Source organism: Azolla caroliniana, unplaced genomic scaffold (genome assembly GCF_043228905.1).
Source record: "Azolla caroliniana isolate FFs.n. ecotype wild unplaced genomic scaffold, voAzoCaro1.0.p SCAF_14, whole genome shotgun sequence".
Classification (NCBI taxonomy): domain Eukaryota; kingdom Viridiplantae; phylum Streptophyta; class Polypodiopsida; order Salviniales; family Salviniaceae; genus Azolla; species Azolla caroliniana.
The window spans coordinates 20,404,313-20,418,308 of NW_028230449.1; the positions used below are offsets into that span (position 1 = coordinate 20,404,313).

General features: G+C 38.2%; 1 long non-coding RNA gene and 1 pseudogene across 2 annotated transcripts; one reads left to right on the forward strand and one right to left on the reverse strand.

Annotated features, from left to right (window-relative positions):
- The first annotated feature begins 1,046 nt into the window (after positions 1 to 1,046).
- On the forward strand, positions 1,047 to 13,718 carry LOC147855843 (uncharacterized). Its single transcript, XR_015530821.1, has 3 exons — positions 1,047 to 1,184; positions 13,321 to 13,350; positions 13,479 to 13,718. It is a non-coding gene; the product is annotated as an uncharacterized LOC147855843 (long non-coding RNA).
- LOC147855844 (secreted RxLR effector protein 161 pseudogene) lies at positions 5,105 to 6,113 on the reverse strand (annotated as a pseudogene). The gene is made up of 2 exons (XR_015530832.1): positions 5,289 to 6,113; positions 5,105 to 5,237 (listed from the first exon to the last, which is right to left on the reverse strand). The product of XR_015530832.1 is annotated as a secreted RxLR effector protein 161 pseudogene (transcript).
- Positions 13,719 to 13,996: the final 278 nt, after the last annotated feature.

Genomic DNA, 13,996 nt, shown 5'->3' on the forward strand with positions numbered 1-13,996 from the left:
ATAAACTGTTGTTGATTGAAGGTTCGAGGGATACAAAGACAATCAATTGTACAAAACCACCACCGTGCACAAATCAAAAGATACGAATGGTTTAATTATGGTCATCTTCAATCTATGATATCCTTTCACAATGGATCCATGGACAACAAAGCAAACCTTCACTTCGAGTTGTCTCCCATACTCAAGATGTTGTTTTCCCTCATGTTTGGTGTGTGCCGACGACTCTCTTTATTTATCAGGAAATTGGAGCATTGTTTCTATAGCTCCACTTACTTTCATGTTCCCTTTATTGGTTGTTGACATACTAATTAAGGCCTCATAAGGCACAATTAATTATGGAGCCTTTCATAAAAACTTTTTATACAAGCCTAGAAAGGGGCAATTCGCAAACAAGCCTTTTAGCCCTTAAAAGGCTTTGAGTCATTAAAATGGTGCCAACTTTTTAGTTGTTTTTGTTTAAGGAGCAAGAGTTGCACCTTCTCGTGCCATATAAGGTTGATTTTGACTACCTTCGATAGGCCACCGTTAGGTGTTAGGGTCTAGATTTCAATCAAATGTAGGGGAAACAAGCCAAATCTTGTTCATTGATCACCAAGGAGCACCACAACACACATACACATGGGCTCCGAAAGGAGAGATTGATTTCAGTAGTTTCGGCAACAGAGGGAGAGCGAGCACCTCGTAATTCTGGGTGGAGTTGGCGTTACGTAAGCGAGCAAGTCTCAAAAGCGGAGCATCAAAGAGAGGGGTTCTGCAGGGGCCATAAAAAAGGTCCTTACTATCCTACAACAGCGCGGGGGGTTTGGGTAAATAGTGACAAGGTTACACTTACATATGTATATATGTGTATGATGCATTCATTGATTGGTATACATACATTAAGCCTATTGATTATTAGTAGTAACTTGTAAGTATTACTAGTGCTAGGGTAGAGGGGTATGTTTGGGAATTATGGAAAACTTAGGGGCAAGCTAGATAAATATGTAAAAGAAGCGTTAAGTATTCAATGAACAAAAACTCTCTGTATCTCTGAAGACGAAGAAGAAGAAGAAGAAGAAGGAGAAGAAGCAGAAGCACGACCTCTTCACTGCGTCGAAATAGATCAACCCGAAACTTCTTCTTCATCTTCCTCCTCAACACATTCGGAGAAATCAAGTACTCTTCTTTCCAAGAAGAACTTCAAGGTATTTATTTTACTCTTTCCTTTTCTGTTAGTGTTTTTTTGTTGTTGTTGCCTTTGAGCTTTCCATCCCTCGTAATGGTGTGAATATGCATGTATTTCTGAACTAAAATAGGTAAGAAATCTGTCTTGCATTCCACATGACTATAATTAAGTAGGACAAAGAAGGTTTCAGCCAATACTTTTCATTATTCCATGTTCTACTTCTTTACTAGTAGGGCATGCAAAGAAATTGGCATCTTTTAGTTGCTTTCCAACTCTTGAGCATCTATCTCTTTCTAAACTTAAATTTATGATACAGATTTAGGATTACCAGATATTAATTACGTCAAGTAGTATGTAAAAGTTGGAGTATAAGGTCATAAGCTAATAATGTGTAAGAAGAAACAAATAGTGGTTTATGTGAGTGGCTCATCAATGTAGGCTTTCCTTTCTTTTCTTATTTAAACCTTAGTTTTAAGGTTTGAAATGTTATTGTTCGTTTCTAGAGTAATCGTGAGTCATTAGCTTAAGACAACCCTTAGTGCCAACATAGATTTTGGAGGTAGGAGAGCTGCCTTTTACACCTTTTTGTATCTAAACCCTCTAGTACTAAATGCTAATTTGTTTAATTCTAACCTCTTTAGCTATAAACTTTTATCTACCATTATAATTAGTCTCATAACGAGGGGGGACACACATTTAGCAGTTTGTTAGTCCATCGTTTGTTGGCCGGAGAAGAGCCACAACCGGTGACACCTCCATTATGACCCATGAGTAACAAAAATGTCAAAAAGTGATCTTTCCCTTGCGTGTTGCACAATTATGGTCATTGCTGCATGTACCTAGTTTTGTAACTTGACATAGGTTTATATGCTCATAATAGTTTGACAGGACTCCTTGTGGTGAGTCTTGCCTAGAAACAAGTTTATAGTCGCCTTCAGTGATGAGCTTCAATCCTTCAGGTTTGCTCACACACTTTGTTATCTGTTGGGAAGACCTCCTACTTTCACTTGTTTTCCCAAATGCCCTTTGATGAACTTTTTGAGCAATCCTGTGTGCTATTTTAAACAATTATATGGTAAGTTCATCCCATGCTTCCGTCCTTTGGGGGTTTCACCAAGGGCATCTGGGAATTAAAAAACCCAGGAGAATAATTTAAAATTTATTGAGCTTTTGGATTCCCCCCCCCCCCCCCCCCGCCCCCCCCTCCCCCCCTTTCATTTATGTGTTATTTAATGCCTTTCTTTTTCCACTCTGGATGTGGTACAGACATTGGAAACATTGCAAGCTGAGGTTGTAGGTAGGAATGCTAGCTCTTTTAGGGTTATACACTGCAATGTCCCTTCTTATTTGTAAATGAGGCCATAACTTTGACAACCCCTTTTCTGCAAGACTTAGTAGGAATGCTGATTCTTTCAGAGATATGCAAGGTAAATGCCCCTTTTGTGCATAGTACGCTTGAATCATTCTTTTCTTTGAATATTGCCCTTTTTTGGTGATTAAAAATTTGACATTTGTCTCCACCTTTCAAACTGTCACCTGAAAACAATTGACTAAATGATCAAAATTTATCATTGTACCTAGAAGGAAGGAGGCAAGCAGACATTGTAGGGAAGAATGGTTGCTTTAGCTAATTCAAAGGTCTACCTACCAGTTTTTGTGCTTCAATTGAGTGTTTCAGAGTAATTTGTTAAATCTTTTGGTGTATATTTGCGCGTTCCAACAACAAGTCCTTATTTGTATTGCTTGATATGAGTGTATTTCCATCAGGATGTGTGCGTTATTGTGGGAATTGACCTAAAGATATTGGCCATCCGGCAGGGGATATGTATTTTGGTTGAATAGGACTCATGCTTGGCACTATAAATTGTTATGACCATAGTACACTTAAGTAGGGCTATAACTATAAATATTAAGTAGGGCATTTTGTAAAATATGAAGATTTAGGATTACCAGATATTAATTACTTTAAGTAGTATGTAAAAGTTGGAGTGTAAGGTCATAAGCTAATAATGTGTAAGAAGAAAAAAATAGTGGTTTATGTGAGTGGCTCATCAATGTAGGCTTCCCTTTCTTTTCTTATTTAAACCTTAGTTTTAAGGTTTGAAGTGTTATTGTTCGTTTCTAGAGTAATCGTGAGTCATTAGCTTAAGACAACCCTTAGTGCAAACATAGATTTTGGAGGTAGGAGAGCTGTCTTTTACAGTCCTTTTTGTATCTAAACCCTCTAGTACTAAATGCTAATTTGTTTAATTCTAACCTCTTTAGCTATAAACTTTTATCTACCATTATAATTAGTCTCATAACGAGGGGGGGCACACATTTAGCAGTTTGTTAGTCCATCGTTTGTTGGCCAGAGAAGAGCCACAACCGGTGACACCCCCATTATGACCCATGAGTAACAAAAATGTCAAAAAGTGATCTTTCCCTTGCGTGTTGCACAATTATGGTCATTGCTGCATGTACCTAGTTTTGTAACTTGACATAGGTTTATATGCTCGTAATAGTTTGACAGGACTCCTTGTGGTGAGTCTTGCCTAGACACCATGAAATCAATGGTGGCCAATGGCAAATACATTCAAGAGATACACCTATGATCCTTGGACCACTACATCAAATTCAAGAACTCTGAACTCCAGAAAGTTAAGATCAATCAAATCTGGGCATTGAGATACAAGGAGAAGGAAATAACCATAGCAGGGATATGTAATGTCTCTAGAAGCAAGTCTCAGGTTATCTAGTAGCAAGTCAATTATTCATATGAAGGCACACGATCACTATTGAGTTATTGCCTCTCCAGCATCCCTTCAGTATTGTGGTATATAGGTAGACACACATTATGTTGTCAGATGGTGGACTTTTGGTTGCTTCAGCCTTCAATAACCATGGTCTATCACAGCCATGTCCATAATTCTAGACTTGACTTCAGATGATGTTTGGAAGCATTTCTAGACTTGGCTGAACTCAAGAAGATAATTCGTTTTCAATGGATGTTCATAATTCTTGACTTCTAGTTGGCGCTTGGGTAGAGTATTTTTGTTACAATCCCACTCACAATAGATTGTGGACATGGTTGAATCACCTGAGTGCCTATTTTGATTGGGGCGTCTCCAGACATAATTTAATGTGATGATGTTAACGAGACAAAATGGATCTCCTTGCTGTGCTTTTGGTTATTCCTTAATGCTAAGCATTGAAGGTACTTTGGAGGCAACTTATGAATGTTGCTTAGGTATAGATTCAACCCACCAAAATCTCCTTCTTGATATTGATAACGTGCAAGGAGATAGGAAACTGATTCACGAGGATCAATGGTGTAAAAAGTAGCCAGGTTTAAGAGCGCAAGAGGGTAAATGTTGTGATTCACGAGGGTCAATGTTGTTGCTAAAGGATCCAATTCTAGAATGTCATTATATGCTCCACAACTATACACATTAACTGTCTGGCAAGTAAACCGAGTAAATTGGTACTTAGCCAACTCACTATCCTGTTTAGCATAGACATCCCTTGTGCACTTCCAAAGGTTACAAAGTGTTTGCCATATTGTGTTACTTCACGCATATCTTGAGCTTGTCACTCTAGACCAACTTCTTATGCCATACCTTCTCCATACATAGCCTTTGGTGTCAAACATAATTATTTGTTCATCCTTGGTTTGGGCATTGAAGTCACAATATTATATCGCCCATAGCAACAATCTTATGATATCATCATATAATGGTAGATATGGTGATTCTCCGAGAGGTGCAAACCTCAATTAGGCAGGTGGAAAGCAACAAATTGCAATGTATAGTTCCCTAAGTTTCCCTCTTTTGATTCATATACACATATACCATACATCTATATTCTTATGCACAACATACACTCTATCATGGAGCTCCTTTTTGTTGGGTTCTTGCTTTGAATCCCAAAAAGCTCCACCACTTTAGGGTTGTAAGAGTATTTTGAGACAGGGGGAAAAAACCTCCTAAAGAGGGAAAAAATGCCCCTGTAGTCCTAAGTGTGTTCACACACATCATTGTCCTAAGTGTGTTCACACATTACTGTCCTAAATGTGTTCACACACATCACTATCCTAAGTGTGTTCACACATCACTGTCCTAATTGTGTTCACACACATCACTACCAAAATATGTCAACAAATCCCCCTTGGGAGTGATGCGGTGAACAAGGAGCTGACACTCATGGTTAAACAAGTGCCAAGCTATGCGGATAGAGATGAATCCACTAATGGGATTAGGCCTAAAGCTTTGCGGAAAGCTTCAAACTTCTTCCTAGGCAGAGCCTTTGTGAAGAGGTCTGCAATTTTCTCCTGCGTGGGCACATAAGCCAAACTGATCTCTCCAGCGGAGAACCTTTCCCTGACATAGTGATAATGCACCTCGATGTGCTTAGTGTGAGCATGGAACACAGGGTTCCTCGCAACTGCCATTGCGCTTTGATTGTCATTGAAGATGGTGGTGGCAGAAGATTGACCAACACCCAAATCAGCTAAAAGGCGTCTGAGCCACACACACTCAATTGTAGATGTGAAAGCTGCCCTATACTCAGCCTCACAACTAGAAGTGGCCACAATAGGCTGCTTCTTGCTCAACCAAGATATGCATGAGCTACCAAGCATGAAGCAAAAACCACTTGTGGACACACGAGTGTCATAACAACCAACCCAATCAGAGTCAGAAAAAGCATGCAGGTCTGGCGGTAGTGATCCCCCCTTGGGATAAAACAACCCAAGTGACTGGGTACCACTCAAGTAGCGAAAGATGCGCTTAACTGTCTGCCAATGCTTAACTCCTGGGCAATGCATAAACCTGCTCATCTGAGAGACAACAAACTGAATGTCAGGTCGGGTTATGCATAAGTAAATCAAGCATCCAACTGCTTGCTGATAGAGAACAACATCAAATGCATCTCCAGCATCATGAAGGCTCAAACGTAAACCTGTTTCCATGGGAGTGGCAATAGGTTTATAGTCTTCAAGGCCAAAACGCTGTAATAATGTGTCAATGTATTTCGATTGACACAACGCTATTCCACCATCAACTTGCATAAATTGAATGCCCAAATAATGATGCAAATGCCCCAAATTTGACATCTCAAAAGAGGCATGCAAATCAGCCTTAAAGTCAGCAATATGCTTCTCATTGGGACCAGTGAGCAACATATCATCGACATACACAACCATGATCAGAAATACATCATCAACATGCTTTACATATAAGGTGCTTTCAGTTGGACTATTCTCAAACCCAAATGCAATCAAATAGGCATGTATCTTTTCATACCAAGAACGTGGTGCTTGCTTCAAGCCATATAATGCCTTTCGCAACCTGCACAAAACCACGGGGCTGGGATACATACACTTCCTCATGAAGATCACCATTTAAAAATGCTGTTTTAATGTCCAATTGATGTACATTCCAACCACGATGAGCTGCAATTGCACAGATGTTACGAATAGTAGTCATACGGCAGGTGGGAGCAAAGGTCTCATCAAAATCAATGCCTTTTTCTTGGGCATAACCTTTCACAACAAGCCTGGCCTTATACCTGTCAATTGTTCCATAAGGTTTACGCTTTAGCTTATATACCCACTTAGTGCCAATAGCCTTCCTTCCAGGAGGCAAGTCACATAAAGACCATGTACCAGTCTTCATAATAGCCTCATATTTTGATTGCATAACAACCATCCAATTTTCTGAATTTTTGCTTCATCAAAAGAAATAGGCTCATTCTCATCGCAAAGACTAGAGGCAGCCATAGCATAACAATCTGATGCAAAAGAAGCACTATGATAACCTGAACGAGTATGATATGACAAAGGAAAATCCAATTTACTGTCTTGCAAAGTCTGCAACAACCATTTAGGTACAATCTTTGCCTCCTCTATATCAACCCTCTCATTAATAAGTGCATCATGTAAGTCTGCATCAGAAATAGAATGATCTGCATAAAAAATGGAATGATTTGCATCATTATGAGTAGCTTCCAAAGGCTGAGAAGGTGCCTCAAGTGGGTCAACACTTAATTGTCCAGTTGTAAACAGAGGCAACAAAGTGTCATACACATCTTTGGAGCTAATTGATGTCTCCTTCGTACATGAAAGAAGTGGCTGAATTGCATCCTCCACAAAACATCACAGCTAACCAAAATGCGTTTAGATTATGGATGATACAGACGATAGCCTTTACTTTCAGAACTATATCCTACAAAAATACATTTCACTGCGTTATCATCCAATTTTTTGCGTTTTTGTTTAGGCACTAATGCATATGTCAAACAACCAAAAACACGCAGATGAGCAATGGATGGCTTTTGGCCATGCCAAGCTTCATATGGAGTGATAGAGTGCAGTGCTTTAGTGGGACATATGTTGCACACATGACAGCCTCAAGCTAGAAACTATGCGGTAAGGCTTGACTTTTCACCATACACCTCGCCATTTCCATGAGTGACATGTTCTTTCTTTCAACAACTCCATTTTGTTGAGGTGTATACGGCACTATAAACTGATGTTTTATCCCACGTTTAGCCAGAAATGCATTAAACTCAGAAGACATATACTCCCCCCCTCGATCAGAACGGAGGGTGCCCATTTTACATGATGACAAATTCTCAGCCAAAGCTAGAAATTGTTTGAAGCACAGAAAAACTTCGGACTTTGCCTTCAATGGATATACCCATGCATGCCTAGAAAAGTCATCAATGAAAGTCACAAAATAAAGATACTTCCCAAGAGAATGTGTTTGCATAGGACCACCGACATCGCTATGAACAAGCTGCAATTTTTGCGTAGCTCGAACTGAACCATCTTGTGGAAAGGATGAAAGGTGCATTTTGCCCAAAATGCCGCCTTCACAAACATGCTTCCGAGGTGCCTCAAGTTTGGGCAAGGAGGACACCATTTCAGATTTCTGCAGGTGAAACAAACTTGCAAAATTCAGATGACCGAAGCGTGCATGCCAAATCTTTGCATCTGAAATAGCCTGAGAATCTTGTATTGCACAGGTTGAATCATTGATAGATCTTTCATAATCTATGAGCTTATACAACCCACGACATAAAATGCTAGAAGCAATAATAACATCCCCATTGGACAGATCATGAACTATACACCTGTCATCAACAAATTTAACAACCAAGCCAACCTTGGCTAATGTTGCAATTGACAACATATTTTTCTTGATCCCTGGCACAAACAAAGCATCTGACAAGATGAAAGGACTACCATCAACAGTAGTCAAAATGATCTTACCAACACCCATAACTGGATAAGATGAGTTGTTGGCACATGTGACAATATTCCCTGTAGGGGCAGGCTCCAATGAAGTGAAGAAATTGCGCTGCGAGGTAATATGTTTGGTTGCCCCAATGTCGAAGTACCAAACATCTGATTGTACAATAGACATACATTGTTCAAGTGAAGATGGGTCAAAACTACAAACAATAGTAAATTCCCATTCTTCATTCTGCACAAGATTTGCAAACTCTGTTTTTGGTGCAAAAACTTATGCAACAACGAGTCCTGCCTCTTTTTTCTTTGCCTCTTTTGCAACCAAATTTGGACAGTTCTTTATAATATGATCAATTCCTTTACAATATTTGCAAAATAGTTTTTGTTCCTGCTCTTGTTTTTTTTCATTCACTTGTGAATTATTAGCAAATCTTTGCTTGCTAGCAGAAGAGTTCCATTTACCTTTGCCCTTCTGACTAGCTAGGAAAGCTTGATCTGCAACACGCATAATAGACCTGTTTTGCCTAGACTGATCTTCTTGTAACAAAACAAAGGCTAGCTCCTCGAATGATAAGGCATTGGGATTGCCTTTCATCATTAAACGAAGAGTAGAAACAAAACTCTGATATGAATCAGGAAGACCATTTAGAATGGTCTGCACAAGTGAACTATCTGGTATCATTTCATTAGCAGAAATTAATTGTTCCTTGAAATCTTTGATTTTTGTAAGAAAACAGTCCATAGAATCCCCTTCATTTCATGTGCTCGCTCTCCAATTGTTTTCGGAGATAAGCAACACGAGCCTCATTTCTTGCTTGGTACAAAGTGGTAAGAGTATCCCAAGCATCCTTTGCTATCTTGCAAGAGCGAATATGGGGACTAATGGCATGTTTCACAGACAAAGCTATCAAAGCATGTGCCTGAGCATCTCTGCCATCCCAACGAAGTTGCTCTACAGTTGGTACAACAGAAACTATAGCATGGGCGTGAGTAGGATGATCAACATCCTCGACAGAATCAGTACCATTAGCATTTGTGTTCTCAACAACAGGACGTTTTTCAGCCCCTTGAACCACATTCCATAACCCCTTTACTACTAATACATGGCGTATCATATAAGCCCAAAGAGGGTAATTTGTTCCATCTAGTTTATCCTCAACAGCAAGTATCCGAAATACATTATTGCTCTCAGCCATGGCCGTGGACTGAACACGTTTTGATACAAAAAATGGACTGCTGAAGGGAATAACGTACCTCTTTGACTTGAAAGATGAACAAGTGAAGAGAAAAGGGAAGCAAATTTGATTTTTGAGGGTTATAGGAATGTCTTGGAAGACTCAAGAAGGCTTTTTCTAGGATTGAATCAACTTGGAAGCAAAAAAAAAAAACACAACTGAAACTGCTTAGAGGAAGAAAACACGCAGAAATTGGTTTTTTCAATAGCAGAAAAATGCCACCACAGATGGCACAGACGGACTGCGTATGAGAGCCGTTGCTTTGCTACTCAAATATCGCTTTTTGGCTCTGATACCACTGTTGGGTTCTTGCTTTGAATCCCAAAAAGTTGCACCACTTTAGGGTTCTAAGAGTATTTTTAGACAAGGGGAAAAAACCTCCTAAAGAGGGAAAAAATGCCCTTGTAGTCCTAAGTGTGTTCACACACATCACTACCAAAATATGTCAACATGATTGTGTTTCTCCCTTGATTAGCAATTTGTTTGGGGGCTCTACACATGAGATTTAACTTTAGGCTTGGCCACAATCCTTTCTTGGAATTAGTACGATCTTCGTTGTGATGTTTTTCATGACCATCATGTTTCTCCTAATTCTAATAATAATCAGTGATACGAGAAAATTTTCAGTGATCTATTTTCAGTGCATTGGTATACATGTAGTTGGGACATGGTGAAGCTCACACTGTCTTAATGTGAAGAAATGGTCTTTATAACATGTTAACTTCTTACAATAGCTCTTAAGCAACACAAATACAAATGGATTTCATTTATGATATTTTAAGTAGTGTTTGGATGAATAGTTAAGAAGAAAAGAAGAAGACGAAGAAGAAGAGAAACTAAAAAACACACAAAAAGAGACGTGTCTCTTCTCTTTGGGGCTCCCCTATCGGTATCTTCCCTTCGTCTTTCTTTCATTCTTCCCTTCCCTCTTCCGTTTCCTTCCGTCTTCGAGGAGTTCTTCTGCCAACAACTAAGCACTTTCTTTCTTTCTTTCTGCAGTACGATTAGGGTTACGCGTAGGGCTTAGGTCTCAAAGTTTTAAGGTTAGGTTTTGTGTACATGGTTATTTTTCTGCCTTAAATTTGCTTTTCCTCATCCTCTTTCCCCTCGATTCCGCTTCTGTTTTCCCTAAGCACTGCCATTTTTATTTAAACCATGGTAAATTTCGTTGTTTTTTTCTTACCTGTGCAGATATGGCAATTCGTGGTTCCTCGTTTTTTGCATTTTCTCTTTTCCGTACGAGTTCACTTATGTGTTATATCTTATTTCACATATATGGTTTAGAGTCTAGACATGTCACAAGTAGTAGAGTTTCACATTTATGTGCAGACAAGTTGTAATTAGTTTTTTCCCCGTTTTACTTGTGTTGATGTGGTGTAGATTAGCCACATTTAGGGTTTTATTATTATTATCTAAGGATATGATTACGAAAAATTCAAATAGAATTTTCTCATATCACTGAAAATAGATCTCGTTGCTGTAATCAATGTTTTTTTCTTTTTAATTTAAAAATATTCTCATGGCATTTTGCGTGTAGAGAGAGAGATATTTGCCAACACTTTCATCTCTAAGAGCTCAATCAATAACCTTACTGAAAGATAGAAATTGGTTTTGAAAATAGAGAAATGTCCCTCTTCCTTATGTGAATGGTGTACGTAAAATGGATGTACGATGTGCATGTAAAATCACTCGCCTTTAAAAAGAAAAAAGAAAAAACAGATTAGCATCTCTAAAGAGGTCTAAATGGCCAATGGATGGACAACAAACTAAAAGCTGATCAACGTAATTAGGTTGTCATCAACTCACAATGATATAGGGATCATGTTGTGGATGATGCAATGCACAAACTAAATATATATATCGGAGAAGTAAAACATGAGAGGATCAGTCCATGAACACTCATAGGATGGTTGCATATGACATCAATTGTGAACCACATGTAGGGCTACTAGATCTGGAGCATGTCTATGTGACATGTTATCATTGAAGAATAGCACATTGAAGTGCATTGGTATACATGTAGTTGGGACATGGTAAAGCTCACACTGTCTTAATGTGAAGAAATGGTCTTTATAACATGTTAACTTCTTACAATAGCTCTTAAGCCACACAAATACAAATGGATTTCATTTATGATATTTTAAGTAGTGTTTAGATGAATAGTTAAGAAGGGTTCGGGTAATGAATCTAAGGCAGTTTTGTGTCGAGGTAATTATTGCGAGTATGACATGGAGTAGTTCATTGAGTAGGTTCATGATGCACAAAAAGCAAGTGGTTCGGGCTCTAGCTATTGTTAAATAATCCTCCTTGGATAACTTATCTTATCCGAAAGTAGCTATAATAGCGTGACGTCCCTTAAAACTATTTTACTTGATGCATTATGCTACACACTTGTTGATCTATAATGGAACCATGCAACATGAATGAAATCATCTCCTTGGGTCTAGCAAAGTGGCTTTGTTAGTCTCTACACAATCAAAGGAAGGAATAGGAGAGATGTTGGGCATGAAATCTAGACCCAAGCAATATCCATGTACAATGAGCTTCTTTTTGGCATATTTTTTTTTCTTTCTCTAGAGGATGGCAACATTGAAATTGTTTCCATTTGAGAAATTGTGTTTAAGAGTGATTATTGGTTGTGCGTATATTATCCTTATGATGTTGAGCTTTGTAATGTCTTGTAGGGGTATAATGAAAATATTTTAACCTTAGCATGGGAATTTGGAAATGACCTATGATTATGTTATTGTAGCATTGGAAACCTCCTATGATATTTCTTGTGTTTGAATCATTGCAAGGTTTGTTGTTTGCCTAGCTTGCTTAATGCAGGTGTACATGTTAGGAAGGTTTCTTTTGGGAGTTTTTTGAGTTTCTATGATTCTACAATGTAGGCATAATCCCCCATGATATTGGATTTTGTCATTCTTCTTTATCTCTAAGTTGTGTGGATAAATTTGTTTTTGCGTGAGAACATGTTTCCTTGTTACTCCTATTGTACTTGGACATCATCCTTGGTTTCACCACAATCGCCTGAATTTCACACAGTTCGGCTTTGTTAGTGGGAACTATTTTGACCACATCCTGGTTTTGACGTATAGTTTTTTTTGCTTATGTACCTCCACTTGGTTACATATGTTGGTGTCCAGACATGCCGCTTGTGTTGTGCATGCCACACTTATAGGGGGTAGTTTCTAGATCATTGGTTTCTTCAATGTACCCTACTCCTTCATGAACCTTCCCTACTTTTTGGAGAGGGGGTGGGAATCTTGGGAGTAAAAATCGCATGAATCTAATATAATGAATGCTAGTAGAAATATAAAAAGGGGTATCCAAACCAAGTCGTTAACCCTATGTATGTGTGACAACTTGTACATGTGATGTGAAGAAAGAAATAAGGAAAGATGTATTAATGTCTTTTAAGAGGCCAAATGGCCTATAAGACCAAACAAGAGATTACATGTTAAGTGTTGTCTTGTATTTGAGAATAGCAAAATAAATGGTACCGCGTAAAAAAAAGTGAAAAAGATTAAAGGTGACTAAAGAATCTCGTCATTGGTACATGTAAGATTTTAAAGATGTATGTATGTATAAGATTTGTTAACATGTATGTATAAAATTTTATGCATAGTTTTTTGTTATCTTTTCTAACACGCCAGGCTTAAATGATCCCACCTCTGTGCTTTTTGTAGGTAAATAACTCGTGGAGATGGATTCACAAGGTTTTTTTTTTCATCATTGTTAATATTCTCTTTAATGGATCGCTTATTAAGAACATTAGATTAAGGATTCGACTATTTGAGTTACTAATTTAAGCCTTTATTTTGTTCAACTACATTTTCAACGTTAGGGCCGTTGCTATCGACAAGCCGCGACAATATTCGAGGGCATTTAGAGACGGTGAACTATAACGTTTATTGTATAGAATCAAGGCCATTGGAGGGAAAGGAGTTGAAGGATTCACCAGGTGAAAACAAAACCTTTTTGGTTGAATCTTTACTATAGAAGGTGTTAAATGACTTAATTAAAAGTGTAGAGGGCTTAAAGGCTATCGTAGAAAGTTTAGGGGCTGAGATAAAAGAACATAAATTAAAGAACAAAGAAGAAATTAGCCAAAAGATAGAAAGTTTAAAGAAGAACAAAAAAGAATTTAGCCAAAAGATAGAAAGTTTAGAGGCTAAGATAAAAGAACATAAAAGAACTACTACAAATTTGAAAGCAGAGATAGGAGAACATGAATTTATTATTACAAATTTGGAGGCTAAAGAAAAGAAACGTGATATCTACCAAAATATTAGTACGAGCCAATTGCTTTATGTTATGTCTTTAGTTTATAAATTAGAACAAAGCATTCATACTTTCACGAAG